Source organism: Lepidochelys olivacea, assembly GCF_965140295.1.
Source record: "Lepidochelys olivacea isolate rLepOli2 genome assembly, chromosome: 6".
In the NCBI taxonomy this organism is placed as follows: domain Eukaryota; kingdom Metazoa; phylum Chordata; order Testudines; family Cheloniidae; genus Lepidochelys; species Lepidochelys olivacea.
Genome location: NC_140416.1, coordinates 37,988,634 through 38,003,743, shown reverse-complemented (window position 1 = coordinate 38,003,743; position 15,110 = coordinate 37,988,634). Strand labels below are relative to the sequence as shown.

Sequence of the window (15,110 nt, the reverse complement as noted above, 5' to 3'; positions counted from 1 at the left end):
AACAGGGAGCTCAGGATAGGCGCCCCTTACCTGAAGTGGCGTGCACCGGGTGCTCCCTGCCTGCCTTGGCCCTGGCCCCACACTGCTCCGGGAAGCGGCCAGCACCACGTCCCTGCGGCCCCTGGGGGAGGAGAGGCAGAGGGCTCTACACGCTGCTTTTACCTGTGGGTACCTCCCCCGAAGCTCCCATTGGCTGCGGTTCCCCATTCCCGGCCAATGGGAGCTTCGGGGGAGGTACCCACAGGCAAGAACAGCTTGTGGAGCCCTCTGCCTCCCCCACTCTGAACTCTAGGGTACAGATGTGGGGACCTGCATGAAAAACCTCCTAAGCTTATCTTTACCAGCTTAGGTCAAAACTTCCCCAAGGTACAAAATATTACCCCCGTTATCCTTGGAATGGCCGCTACCACCACCAAACTAATACTGGTTACTGGGGAAGAGCTGTTTGGACGCGTCCTTCCCCCCAAAATACTTCCCAAAACCTTGCACCCCACTTCCTGGACAAGGTTTGGTAAAAAGCCTCACCAATTTGCCTAGGTGACTACAGACCCAGACCCTTGGATCTTAAGAACAATGAACAATCCTCCCAACACTTGCACTCCCCCTTTCCTGGGAAATGTTGGATAAAAAGCCTCACCAATTTGCATAGGTGACCACAAACCCAAACCCTTGGATCTGAGAACAATGAAAAAGCATTCAGTGTTTTACAAGAAGACTTTTAATAAAAAATAGAAGTAAATAGAAATAAAGAAATCCCCCCTGTAAAATCAGGATGGTATATATCTTACAGGGTAATTAGATTCAAAACATAGAGAACCCCTCTAGGCAAAACCTTAAGTTACAAAAAAGATACACAGACAGAAATAGTTATTCTATTCAGCACAATTCTTTTCTCAGCCATTTAAAGAAATCATAATCTAACACATACCTAGCTAGATTACTTACTAAAAGTTCTAAGACTCCATTCCTGTTCTGTCCCCGGCCAAGACGACTACAGACAGACACAGACCCTTTGTTACTCTCCCTCCTCCCAGCTTTTGAAAGTATCTTGTCTCCTCATTGGTCATTTTGGTCAGGTGCCAGCGAGGTTACCTTTAGCTTCTTAACCCTTTACAGGTGAGAGGAGCTTTCCCCTGGCCAGGAGGGATTTCAAAGGGGTTTACCCTTCCCTTTATATTTATGACAGGAGCCCTCTGCCTCTCCTCCCCCAGGGGCCGCAGGGACGTGGCGGGCACCACTTCCTGGAGCAGAGTGGGGCCTGCGGTACCACAGGGGTGGCAATCCCGCGGGACAGATCCAAAGCCTTGAAGGGCCGTATCTGGCCCACGGGCCATAGTTTGCCCACCCCTGCTCTAACCACTGGACTAAACATTATAGAGTGGGCTCCTCCTCCAGCTATTTTGTGTGCAGTGAGGCAAGCATATAACTCATTCCTGCAAGAAATGCTTTACATGCCTAAACCACCTGACTCCAGGCAGTGAGTTCCTGTTTGTGAATCGCTAAGCAGACAGGCACCTCCCTGCAGTCTGGACTTAGACATCTATGTCCAAGAGAAGGGTGGGGCTTAGTAAACACCCGTTATTGGCATCTCCCACTAGCCAGCATAGATGGTTTCCCAACTAACATGCCTGGCTTTTGTGGATTGCATTGTCAGGCACCTCTCTCCCCGCATTCATTGTACGGGTAGCCTAGGAGCCTAACTTGGCTTGTGGACTGAGCATTGTTCCTGTGATTTTCTAGCTGCCTAAAAGACAGATGCTGTGACTCTCAGCATTGGAACACCTATGTCTTTTCATGGATCCCACCTTGTGAGCCTGGATGCTATAGCTTTTTATAAACTGAAAGTACTAATTACCCCGATGAAGAAGGCTGGAAGATTTTGAGTGTTGTTCTATTGTAATGAACTACAACCAAAGGGGGAGTAGCATATGCTTTGACATTCCACTTTCCCCAGGGGTGCTCGATCCCCATCCGCCCAGGTCCCACCCCTACTCCACCACTTCCCCAAGGCCCCACCGCACCCCACTACTTCCCACCCAGGCTCCACCTCCACCACTCCCCACCCTCATTTCTCTCCCTTTCCCCCAACACTCCCTGCACACCTGTAAACAGCTAATCCACAGCAGGCAGGAGGTGCTGGGAGAGAGGGGGAGGCACTGATCGGAGGGGCTGCCGGTGGGCAGGAGCGGGAAGAGCTGATCAGTGGGACTGCCGGTAGGTGCTGAGAACCCGCTGTTTTTTTCCAATGGGTGCTCCGGGGCTGGAGCACCGAAGGAGTCAGTGCTTATGCAGAGTAGTACTGTGAAAATACCAAATTTGATGTTGGTCTATTTGATGCATTGCAGAAGGAGAAACTGAGGCAATAGTAGGTCCCAAAAACAGACCAGTAAGTCCTGCATAAGTACCCTTTTTGCCAGTTTCAGTGAAGAGACTAAGGATTGGATGGGCACGTGGAACTAACAACTTCTTACAATTTATGCTGCGTCTAGAATACTTTTTGGTGACTTAAAAAAAATCAGTCTTCAAACCTACCAAATCTTGTACCTTTTGCAAACTATACATTCACTCATCAGAGTTTAAAGAAACAAATACAAGTAACTCCTCACTTAAAGTTATCCCGGTTAACACTGTTTTGTTGTTACATTGCTGATCAATTAGGAAACATGCTCGTTTAAAGTTGTGCAATGCTCCCTTATAATGTGTTTGGCAGCCACCTGCTTTGTCCACTGCTTGCAAGAAGAGCAGCCCGTTGCAGCTAGCTGGTGGGAGCTTGGAACCAGAGTGGACCGGCAGCCCCCTATCAGCTCCCTGTTCCCCTAAGTTCCCTGTGCAGCAGCTGCCCAGCAGGCTACCAATTGCCCCGCTGTTCAGCTGTCCCTCCCCCCACTGCCAGGTGCTGCTCCTGCCCTCTGCCTTGGAGCTGCTCCTGGGGGCCTCCTGCTTGCTGTGCAGGGGAGAGGGGAAGAAGGGGGCGTAATGTCAGGGTGTCCCCCTACTCCTGCCCCCCCCTTACCCCTTTTCCATATAAAGCAGGGTGGGGACAGGACAGGGCTCAGGACAGAGAGCGCTTGCTAGATGCAGCTGCTGTTTCAACTTCCTGATTTTTTTTAAAGGCAATGTACTTAGAATGGGGTCAGCATACTTAAAGGGGCAATGCACATCTCTCTCTCTCACACACACACACACACAGGGCGTGTGTCTCTGTCTGCCATGGTGTCTCCCCTCCCTCTATTGGTGCTGCCTTGTAGAGTGTTAACAAACAACATGTTAACCCTTGAGGGCTCAGCCGAATGCTAGTTCATCATTTAGCAGGAAGGGAAATATCCCACCCTCTTCCACCCTCTTCCACCCTCTAACTTCACCACCTCAACCAAGCTTCACCATCATCATTGCTGTGTACAGTATTAAATTGTTTAAAACTTATATATATATTGTGTGTATATATAGATAGATAGATAGATATAAAAATAAAATATAGTTTTTTTTGTCTGGTGAAAAAAATTTTCCTGGGAAAAAATACCCTCCCCCCCCCGTTTACATTAATTCTTAAGGGGAAATTGGATTCGCTTAACATCATTTTGCTTAAAGTCGCATTTTTCAGGAACATAACTACAATGTTAAGTGAGGAGTTACTGTACTGTAAATTGCCAGATATTTACCGAGCAAAAAACTGTAATATGTGCTGGATAACCCTGAATATGTTTGCTAATGTTCAACTCTAACCAGGAGGCCTCACTATGAGTATCAAATCTTGCTTACTTTTTGTTTAATTTTTTCCAACTATCCTTTTGTCAAAAATTAATATGCACCTATAAAACCTAAAAGGAATAAACAATTGTTCAAAGAGCCACTACTGCATAATTTAATCAATTATCTGTTTATCAAACTCATTTTTTCCAAGAAACGTATCATATAATGAGATGACTCAATGCATGTAAAAGCCACTGTAAAAGAGCCGAGTTCATCCCTGGTGTAAACCCATTGACTTCAATAGGCTTACATCAGGGATGAATTTGGCTCAAATAAAATCACTTTGAATGAAGAAAAGGACCAAGTACAGGGCAGATGTCTACTTTTTTTGGAGACTGGGTGACATACCTCTATCTGTCCCACCTCCTACTGTTCTGATCCTACTAATAAGTGAAATACAAATAAGACTTTTAACGATCAGTGAAGAGCAGTTAACATGGAAAGACACGAAGGACAAGGAGACTACAACATGAGTAAAAAGGTCTAGAGTTTGCAGAAAAGAAGCTATCAGTGAGCATAAGAGGAGTGGAAGCCATCAGCGTACAAGAGGAGAACAAAACTGAATAAAAGTAAAAAAAAGAAAGAAAATGAAAACAAAAAAAGGACAATAACAGAATAAAATAGAGAGAAGAGACAAAGAAGAGAGAAGATGGTCAGTAAGTGGCAATCTTCCTAAGTCCCAGCGTTAGCCTGCTCGGGAAATTGGGAGAGTGCTCTGTGTTCATAGCAATTGTGGATGAGAAGTTGTTGACCAGCTAGCTATTGCGTACGACATGTGATCCAAATATGTCTTAGTGCAGATCTGCAAGATGACTTTGATCATGTACCACACTGAAGACAGAGAGGCCTATATCTGAAACATTTAAGTATTTTCCATACTTAGTAAAGCATTTAAGATACATTTCTCTGCTCTTCTGATGTTAACTAACCCAGTGCAGGACACAGATCTGGTGCGGGGAGGGGGAGTGAGCACAAAATTTAAAAAATTAGAAAAGTCTTTTAAACAATTTTTAAACTAAAAATTGAAGAAAGTGCTCAATGTATGTATCCAAATTGGCTGCTGGAGTTCTCCTGTTGGCTGACGTCACATGACCTTGTGAGTTTAAAAGAAAATTTAACTGAAGATAATTGAGGCTACAGCTCATATTAAAAGTATAACCAGTCCATATTAAAAAGTATAACTGCATGCTAGCATAAGTTGTCTATCATGCCTAGCGGCATCTATATTTGAACTCTTTTTCATATGAAGTTCTATAACTGTGTTAAGACCTTTGTACATTATAAATGTAACTGCCAGTGAACGGGTTATCTTGTTAAAATTTGTAGTTGCAAGAACATGATTAAGTCCCATCCACATTAAAAGGGTAAATGACTTTTTAACTGGTCGGGGCGGGAGGGGAATAGTGTTGTTACTGGGTCCTCCCCAACTCAGCTATATTTGTACGTAAAATAGTGTTATAATTAGTTTAACTCTGTTCCCTTCAACTGTCTTATACACACTAGCAATACAATGTCTTTATTAATCACCTGGAAAGAGGATGGAGTAGAGAGGTGGCAGCATTTTCAGAAGACACAGTTACTGAGGTTAATCAAGACCAGAGAAGAGTGAGAATTTCAGGATGACCTTCCCGAACTAGGCAAATAGGCAATGTGATAGCAGATGAATTCACTAGTGACAAATGCAAACTAACTCAAAATGTAATATTTGAGCTATTAAAGTTGAGTTCTATTAACTATATCAGCTCAAGAAAAAGATTAGGACTTAGTATGTAGCACTAGTCAAGAAGCCAAACAAATTACTAGGATGTATAAAGTGGGATGGAAAATAATACAGAAAATATAATGAAAATATATAAATCACTGGCAGATCCTCACCTGGAATTCCGTGTTTAGTTCTGCTTACCTCATCACAAAAAGAATATAGCAGAAATAGATGGGGTTCAGTAAACTATTAGGGGCATAAAATAACTGTCTTATGGAGTGATTGAAATGACTGGTATTATTTACCTTAAGGAGAAGCTGAATAATGATGATACAAGTATATAGGGTAGATAAATAACAATTGAAATTTTTTTTAAAAAATGTAAATACTGGGTTTTTTTTTTAAATGCCTATTTAAAATTCAATTTGAAATTATGACAACATATGCTAAGGCCTAAACTTCTTATAATCTATTAAAATAATAGAAATTAAATACAAAACGTTAAACAGTACATGTTTGCTGACAAGTTTTAAAAAAATTCAGACTACTGAATTGGTGGCGGTCACTGGCTAAGCACCTGAAACCAGAGTCTGTTGAAGTGCTAGACCATCTTTTGACAGAAGTAACCTCTTCTGCAGTTAGAGAATATTTTCTTCATTTTAGTTTATTCAACACTAAGAAACCAATTGGGAGCTGAAAAACCAAGAAAGCTTGATTTCTTCTTCCAATCTATGAAAAAAAATAGGGGAGAGCGGATAAGATCTACTAGTTCTAAAATCTTGAAGGACATAGTGACCAGAGACAATCAGTTCATGTTTTGAAAAACTTTTTTCTTGTGTATCCATAACATTTAAATTAAACAATTAAATTGCTGGTTTTCCATCCAAATACAGCTTTTCACAAATCACAAGTAAAAAATTAATCCTCTAGTAAATAAGAATTACATCCATTCACCATTTTCTAACATGGTAAAAAATGTAAAAATTAAGACACTGAATGTGAGTTAAGCTATATAATTACCTAAATAAATGCGTGTATATTAGTGTATTTTCCTGTTTAGCAAAAAACAAAACAAACAAAAATTCCACCACCAAATTTAATATGAAGTCTATATTTAGTTGCAAATCAATATGTTAATGGTTAACAACAAATAAAAATCATCCTTTCCTTAGGAAAACAACTAAAAAATTACAAATGCAAAACAAAATTAAAACTGATTATTTAAATCAAGGTTTCCTGCTTGCCGACTTAAATCATGATTATTAATTATTTAAATTGTTTTGATTTAACTCAATTCACCTTATATGTATACAAAATATTAATGGCTTTGAAAACGTAGATCAGGAGCTTCTGTTCACTCAATCTCATAATAAAAGGGGAGGATAAAAAGAGGGAAGACTGAAAACTCATGTAGCACAAAAATAAAGATGTTGAGAACAAAATTAATGAAGGAACAAAAGGACATGAAGAGAAGAAATTCTTTAAATGGCTATACACCAATGCTAGGAGCCCAGATAACAAACAAGAGGAATGGGTACTGCTCATTTATTAGCATAAATTTGATCTATAATTGAAATACAATGGGATGATCTGCATGACTGGAATGTTAAAAATCAATGGTTATACCCTATACAGGAAGAACTGAGTTGGCAAAAGGGGAGGAGGAGTCGTATTATGTCAAAAATGGCATTGCATGTTTCCAAGTTACTGGTAATGAAGAAAGAAATGATCTGAATGCCTATGGATCAATGTCCTAACAAAGAAAGCACAAAATGGTACACTAGTTTATGTCTACAAACCACCAAATCACACTAGGAAACAGAATGCCTTGCTCCTTATGCATCTACCTCTAATGTGAAGCAGAAAAAAACCTGTGTGATTATGGGGGACTTGTATTTGAGTGGCATAAGGCCTCATGGTGCTAGTAATAAAATATCCTTGGAACCTCTAAATATTATAGATAATAGATGCCTAAATCAAAAAATGCTGCATCCAACATGGGAGAATTCTATATTAGACCTTGTCTTGACAGATAAAGAGGAACTGATCACAGAACTAAAAATTAATTTAGTTTAGGTACAAGTGATTGTGACTTAATCACATTTATAATGTGCCAACAGAATAAAGTCCAGACCAGAAATACATATACTTGGTACTTTAAAAGGGAAAATTTCAAAAGCTGAAAACAATTATGAGCCAAATCAGCTGAAAGGAAAATTTAATCAGAAAAATGTGACTGATAATTGTGAATTGTTTAAGAACACTTTATTAGAAGCCCAAAAAGCCACAATCACAAAATCGAGGAAGAAGGCCACACTGGTTAAAAAATCAACCTGGTTTAGAGGGGAAGTGAAGGGAGCTATAAGAAAAGGGAAGCTGATATTAATGAACATAAATCAGAAGTTAGGAAATATAGAAAATTGGTATGGGAAGCTAAGGAACAATGAGAAATCTATGACCAACAGAGTTAAGAACATTAAGGAGTTTTTAAAAGTATATTAGGAACAAAAAGAATCCTGACAATGGTATTGGTCCATTAGCAGATGGAAATGGTAAAATTATCAGTAATGAGGCAGAAGGGTTCAATAAATATTTCTGTTCTGTATTTGGGAAAAAAAGAGATGATGTAGTCATGTCATATGATAACTGGTATCTCGGGAGGATGTTAAACAGCAGCTAGTAAAGTTAGACATTTTAAAATCAGCAAATCCTTACAACTTGTACCCAAGAGTTTTAAATGAGCCAGCTGAAGAGCTTACTGGACCATTAATGTAGACTTTAATTAAGTCTTGGAACACTGGGGAAGTTCCAGAAGACTGGAAGAAAGCTAATGTTGGGCCAATATTTTAAGAGGGAAAACAGGATGACCTGGGGAATTATAGTCCTGTCAGTCTGCCATCGATGCATTATCTCCAAGATAATGGACCAACAAATATAGAACTCAATTAATAAAGAATTAGAGTAATATAGTATATATGGATTTATGGAAAATAAATCCTGTCAAATTAACTTGATGTCTTTTTTAATGAGATTACATGTTTGGTTGATAAAGGTAATAGTGTTGATGTAATATACTTTGACTTCTGTAAGGCATTTGAGTTGGCACCACACGACATTTTGATCAAAAAAACTAGAACAATATATAATTAATATGGCACACATTAAATGGATTAAAAGCTGGCTAACCGATAGGTCTCAAAACGTAATTCTAAATAAGGAATCATCATCAGATGGGTATTTTTCTAATGGGGTTCTCACAGGGATTTGTTCTTAGCCCTACACTATTTTACATTTTTGTCAAGAACCTGGAAGAAAACATAAAATCATCTGCAAACTTTGACACAAAAATTGGGGGACTAGTAAATAAGGAAGAGGACCAGTCATTGATTCAGAGTGATCTGGATCTCTTAACAAACTGAGCACAAGAAAACAATATGCATTTTAATCTGACTAAATGTAAATGTAAACATCTAGGAACAAAGAATGTAGGCCATACTTACACAGTGGGGGACTCTATCCTGGGAAGCAGTGACTCTGAAAAAAGATTTGGGAGTCATGGTCAATAATCAGGTGAACTTGAGCTCCTAGGGCAATGCTGTGGCCAAAAGGGCTAATGCAATCCTTTCATGCATAAGCAAGGGAAACTAGAGTAGGAGTAGAGGGGTTATTTTACCTCTGTAGTTGGCACTTGTGTGAGTGCTGCTGGAATACTGTGTCCCCAGTTCTGTCATCCACAATTCAAGACGTTATTGATAAACTGGAGAGGGTTCAAAGAAGAGCTATAAGAATGATTAAAGGATTAGAAAACATGCCTTATACTAGTATACTTAAGGAGCTTAGCGTCACAAAGAGAAGGTTAAGGAGTGATTTTATTACAGTCTATGAGTACCTACATGAGACACAAATATTTGATAATGAACTCTTCAATCTAGCAGAGAAAGGTGTAATACAGTCCAATGGCCGGAAGTTGAAGTTAGACAAATTGAGACCGGAAATAAGGCGTAAATTTTTAGCAGTGAGGGTAATTAGCCATTGGAACAATTTACAAAAGGTCGAGGTGGATTCTCCATTGTGAGCAGTTTTTAAATCAAGACTTGATTTTTCCTAAAAGATACACTCTAGGAATTTTTTCAGGGAAGTTCTATGGCATGTTTTATATAGGAAATCAGATTAGATGATCACAATAGTTCCTTCTGGCCTGGAATCTATTAATAACACAAGAACAAAGGCAAATTCAATGAAAAGTTTCAAAGTCAAAACGGATAAAAGGAAACACTTTTTTACACAATGCACAATCAGTCTGTGGAACTCATTGTCACAGTGTATCTTTGGGTCCACGATCTGAGGAGTCAAAAGGGTTTAGACATATATATGACTAACAAGAACCTCCACAGTAAATATTTAAAAAAAAATCATTAATTTCAGGAGGGATATAAAGCCTCATATAGCAGGGCTTAAACCAACCTCTAACTATTGGGGAGCAGAAGGAAACTTTTAGGAGGTATTTTATCCCATAACTCCCTGCTGTGGACTTCTTACTCTTGTTCTGAAATATCTCGTGCTAGAAATTGTCAAAGACAGGATATTAGACTTGATGGACGACTGATCTGATTCAATATGGCAATTGCTATGTTCTCAAAAATCAGTGTCGGAATACATATGTATGTAACCATGGCAAACAATGTGCTAACACATGATTAAACTTGTAATGTGGATGAAACTTTAATACAAAAAGAGCAAGCATAGACAGAATGTAGTTTAAGTGCAAAAAGAAATCTACTAATCCTTGGGTAGGAGACTATAGGGCCCAAATGCACAGTCACTTTTTCAACAAGTGAGACATTACTTCTGTACTATAAACCACAAATGTTCTTCCAATTACAGAGAAATACCATAGGTTTTATAATTGTTATGCCACAGGTTTCTTAGTATCACATTAGTTATATGTCTTGTTATTTAAAAAAATACTTTCAAAATGTTGTAAGTATCACTTATACACAAAGCCTTTAATAGAAATTCTTCCATCTTTTGAATGCAATTTCTTAAAATAAAATGTCTGGCTACATTTTAATTTTAGCAGCATACTCCTGAGTATAGGCCCATCCCTGCAGTCCTTATTCAGGCTCAAAGGAGTTCCCTCAGAAGAAGTCAGTGTCAAAATACATTTATTTTTAATACATGCCCCATGCTATTAATCTGGTCAGTCTAGAGTACTCTGGAGACAATGGAAACTGTTCTGTTACTCCTATAAAATTACAATATATTTTATATATATGTTTTTTAGTTAAAATTGTTATAACCCCACCAAAGTAAAGTATTTATAATATACATAAGGAAGGATGGCCCGGTGGTTAGAGTGTTAGCCTACAACCTGGGACACCCAGGATCAATTCCCTGCTGTGCCACAGACGTCCTGTGTGATCTTAGGCAAGTTGTTTAGTTCCTCTGCGCCTCAGTTCACCTTCTGTAGGGATAATAGTACTTCCCTACCTCACAAAAATGTCATGAGGATAAAGATGTTAAAAGTTCTCAGATACTGCAGTAGCAAGGGCCAGAGAAATATTTGGGATATACAGGCCAAAAATAGCTAAAATTATGATTTTGGTGAGTCTTGTTTGAAGATAGGTTTAACAAGCCTTAATGACCTCTCACACTTGCTGGGAATTTATCTTTTAGAATGCTGAGCTATGAAGATGTACAAATTTTTTGGTGTAATTAATGGAAGACTGAAAAATTGATTATTACTCTTGAAAAATAAATCATCACTGGCCTAAATATCAGGAAAAATAAAGACCATAATCCATGACTGTTTAGCCAATTATTCTTTTAATAATTTGAGATGAATCTTCCCATACAAAACAACAAGTTTATAGCAGATGTTGTAAACAGAATTTTATAATCAGATACTCACTTGTTACAGTCCTCTGTGATGACAAGCACACTATAAATGGACTTGCATCACATTACATACTTAAAACATAAATACCATTTTTGCTCCTTTCCACTTACTTTGCTATACCAATTTGATCTTGCAAAGTGCTCAGCACTCCAACCTTGATCCAGCAAAGCACTTAAGCATATGCCTAATTTTAAGCAAATGAGTGATCTTACTGACTTTAATAAAGTCAATGGGCCCACTTACATGCTTAAAGTTAAGCCTGTATGAAAGTGTTAATGGGATCATAGGCTTAGTTATCAGTGATATAGGCAACATTAAAAGCCTTCACAAGCACAGACACACCAGAATTAGGAGAGACTCCATGAGATACAATAAAAGCAAATCACCCCACAGAAAACTTTGTCAGAACAACATGGCCCAAAAGCCTCCTCACAAAGGCACTGAGGCTCCCATTTAGGAACAATACACTTAGGGACATGCTTCACTTTAAACATGTAAATAGTCCCAATGTAAACATGTAAATAGTCCCAATAGTCTCTTAGAAAAATCTGCCTTGATTTAGTTGGTCTTATCAGTCTACATTGAAAATGAATAGAAGACTCATGAGTACACACAAGCTCCTGCTACAGTAGTTCAGAAGACAGTCATTGTGTCTTTATAAACAATATTTTTCTTACATGGGTCCTATCTACATTGGCTAAGAAAAACATGTTAGCACCTTTCTCATGAACCATGTTTAAATATGGCTCTTGTTAGACAGAGCAACATGGTTTCCATGACCAACTACAAAAGGGGCCTTAGTGTTGACCTCTCGTGTCTAGATCAGTGGTTTTCAACCATTTTTCATTTGAGGCCCCCTAAAAAATTTCAAATGGAGGTGTGGGACCACTTTGGAAATCTTAGACATAGTCAGCAGACCCCAGGTTGAAAACCACTGGATGAAACTGTGAATTATACTGCTTTTGTTTCTTTCAAACAAGGTTATTTTCAGTTAGAAAACAATTTGTTTTCATAAGGTCATTTTGTGTGGTCAATATTTTCAGTTACAGCTACTTGAAAATAAATTCTTCTAAAAAATTGGGTATGTTTTTCAAATTTTAGCTACCTCTATTGCCTTAAGAATAGTTCTTGAAAATGTAACATTTTAAGAACATGCTGGGATATCGTATTAATGTTAAAAATCCAGTTCTTATGCTGAAGAAGTAGTTTATGCTGTTTATAATTTTGATAACTAGTGTAATTAAACACAGCAGCGTCTCTTGCTGAGATTTACAATATGAATTATTGCCCTTTCTCTTCAATGGACAACAAGTCAAACTAAACCAAAACATTTACTTAAAAGTAAAATGAAGCATTGTGAAATACCTGCTTGATTCTCAAGCAACTACCCCTTTATCGTGCTTTGTATCTGTCCACTCCATAGCACGCCTAGGAAGGGGAATGGGATAGTCCACTACTCACAATTTTCTTGCCCTCAATTGTAACATAAAATGTAATACATTATTCATTCCAAGCAAGGGTTTACAAATCAGCAGAGAAAAGAAATTGATTTAAAAGTGCTATATAAGTAAAATTATATTTATCCCTAGTTTCAAATGACAGCCCAAGCATTGTAAATGTGTTTGTGGTTATCTATCCCAAAGACCTACACTTGGACTTCTGATGAATATGACTAACTACCATTCTCTATTTATTACTCATTTCCTCCTCATCTTTTTCTTTTAAGTAATCTTTTTAACAAATATAGTTGGATACTTGGATGTGTCTAGAATCAAAACAACTTGAATGTGTCTGCTCAAAAACAATTGCTCATTCACCTTCATATGACTCTGTTCCAAACAAAGGCCTTGTCTACACTGACAAGTTTCTGCGAAGTAAAGCAGCTTTCTGCGGTGTAACTCCTGAGGTGTACACACTGCCAGGGCACTTAGTGCACAGAAACTGCGCAGTTGCACCACTGTAAAAAAAAAAACACCCCGACAAGAAGCATAGAGCTTTCTGCGCCAGGGGTACAGCGCCGCGGTGCCAGTGTAGACACCCTGGTCGATTACAGCGCTGCGATTGGCCTCCAGGAGGTATCCCACAATGCCTGTTCTTGCCTCTCTGGTCATCGGTTTGAACACTACTGCCCTCCCTCAGGTGACCAACCGTGAGTCCCTTAAATTCCTTGGGAATTTTTAAAGACCCCTTCCTGTTTGCTCGGTGACACATGCAGTGGTCTAAGCGCATCTTTCCAGGTGGCCATGCCTGCTCCACACATCAAGCGATCCCGTGCTTGGAGCAATGCTGAGCTGCTGGTCCTCATCAGCATTTGAGGAGAGGAAGCTGTCCAGTCCCAGCTGCGCTCCAGCCATAGGAGTTATGATGCCTACGGACAGATTTCACGATGCATGACAGAAAGGGGCCATGACCGGGACACACTGCAGTGCAGGGTCAAAGTGAAGGAGCTGCGGAATGCCTACCACAAGGCACGGGACAAACCGCCACTCCAGTGCTGTGCCCACAAGCTGCTGATTCTACAAAGAGCTGGACGCGATACTTGGTGGCGACCCCACCTTCATTGCGAAGGCCCTGGTGGATACTTCGGTGGTTCGCATGCCAGTCGAGAGTGGACCAAGCCAGGAAGAGGAAATCGAGGATGTGCAGGGGGAGAGGGACCCAGAGGCAGAGGATGACTCGGAGGTCAGAGATGAATGCAGCCTGGAGCTCTTCTCTACCCTGGAGGAGGCTAGCCAGTCACAGCTGTCGGATCTTGGTGAAGTGCAAACAGGAGAGGAGGCCCCTGGTAAGTGGCTCTGATTTTGGGAATTGCTGAAGGTTGTTGGGGGGCAGGAAGGTTGCAGAAAGCAGGCTTGTGTCTGTATGATGCGTGTACCACCACATGCCTAGTCTGAGCAGCCGAACAGGGTGTTGATCGACTCCCTCACTTCATGGGAATCTGCCTCAGAGATCTCCAGGAAACTCTCATGGAGATACTGGGCAATCCGCTGCTGCAGGTTGTCAGAGCTACTTTATTTCTTGGCCCATTAAGGGTAACTTTCTCATGACACTCTGCTGTCACCAGCGGGGGGGGGGGGGGGGGGCTTATGGAGAGACCATAGCTGCACACAAGCAGCCGCATGAGGGCCAAGGAGGAAGCCACAGTCTTGGAGAAGACCCTCCCTTGATTCCCTGCGCACACTCAGCACCCTATATATCTTCCATAATGAACACAGCCTGTGGAAAATGTGGGGACAGTAATGGTTATAAGGCCCCCAGCTACAGTGCTGGCTCTCCCCAAGAGCCCTGTGCCCAGTGTACAGTATGGTCCTGGAACACTGATTTCCCCTGCCCCTGCAGTTACTCACCATTTTGGGGGTCTTGTGGCTCACGTGTGCTTGCCTGGGGTCAGACAGTTAGTGACAGGTATGTGAATACTGGCTGTGTTTTAAATCACTGAATCAGTGGTCGGTGTGTTGCAAACAATACTGCTTCTGTAAATGTTGTATTTTGGCTTCACAGATGTGATCTTGGGAGCCCAGTCTCCCTCTTTGTTATCTGAATGGCTACACAGAATTAGAAAGGGGCCACGAAGAACTAAAGAGGACATTCTGCGTGATGTCATGATGCACTCCGCAGCCAAAAAACAAGAATTGAAGGAGTGGTGGGACAGCCAGGAAAGGGACCGAAAGGAGAACGCGGCACACCAGAACGAAGCCATGGAGCAGCTCTTAAAAGTTACAGACCGCCAACCGGACACGCTCCGGGCGCTACTAACGC

The 15,110-nt window shown here is 40.4% G+C and overlaps 1 protein-coding gene across 7 annotated transcripts in view; it reads right to left on the bottom strand.

The window, feature by feature from the left end:
• IMMP1L (inner mitochondrial membrane peptidase subunit 1) overlaps window positions 1-15,110 on the bottom strand; it is a 74,530-nt gene that overhangs the window by 52,759 nt on the left and 6,661 nt on the right. For 5 of the 7 annotated variants that reach the window (XM_084631201.1, XM_084631202.1, XM_084631203.1 and 2 more), the window contains exons 2-3: window positions 9,126-9,231; window positions 8,953-8,986 (exon numbers count right to left, since the gene is read on the bottom strand). The gene's annotated coding sequence lies outside the window, so the exon portion shown is untranslated. The remainder of the gene's footprint in view (window positions 1-8,952; window positions 8,987-9,125; window positions 9,232-15,110) is intronic. The other 2 variants (XM_084631199.1, XM_084631200.1) reach the window with 1 other exon arrangement.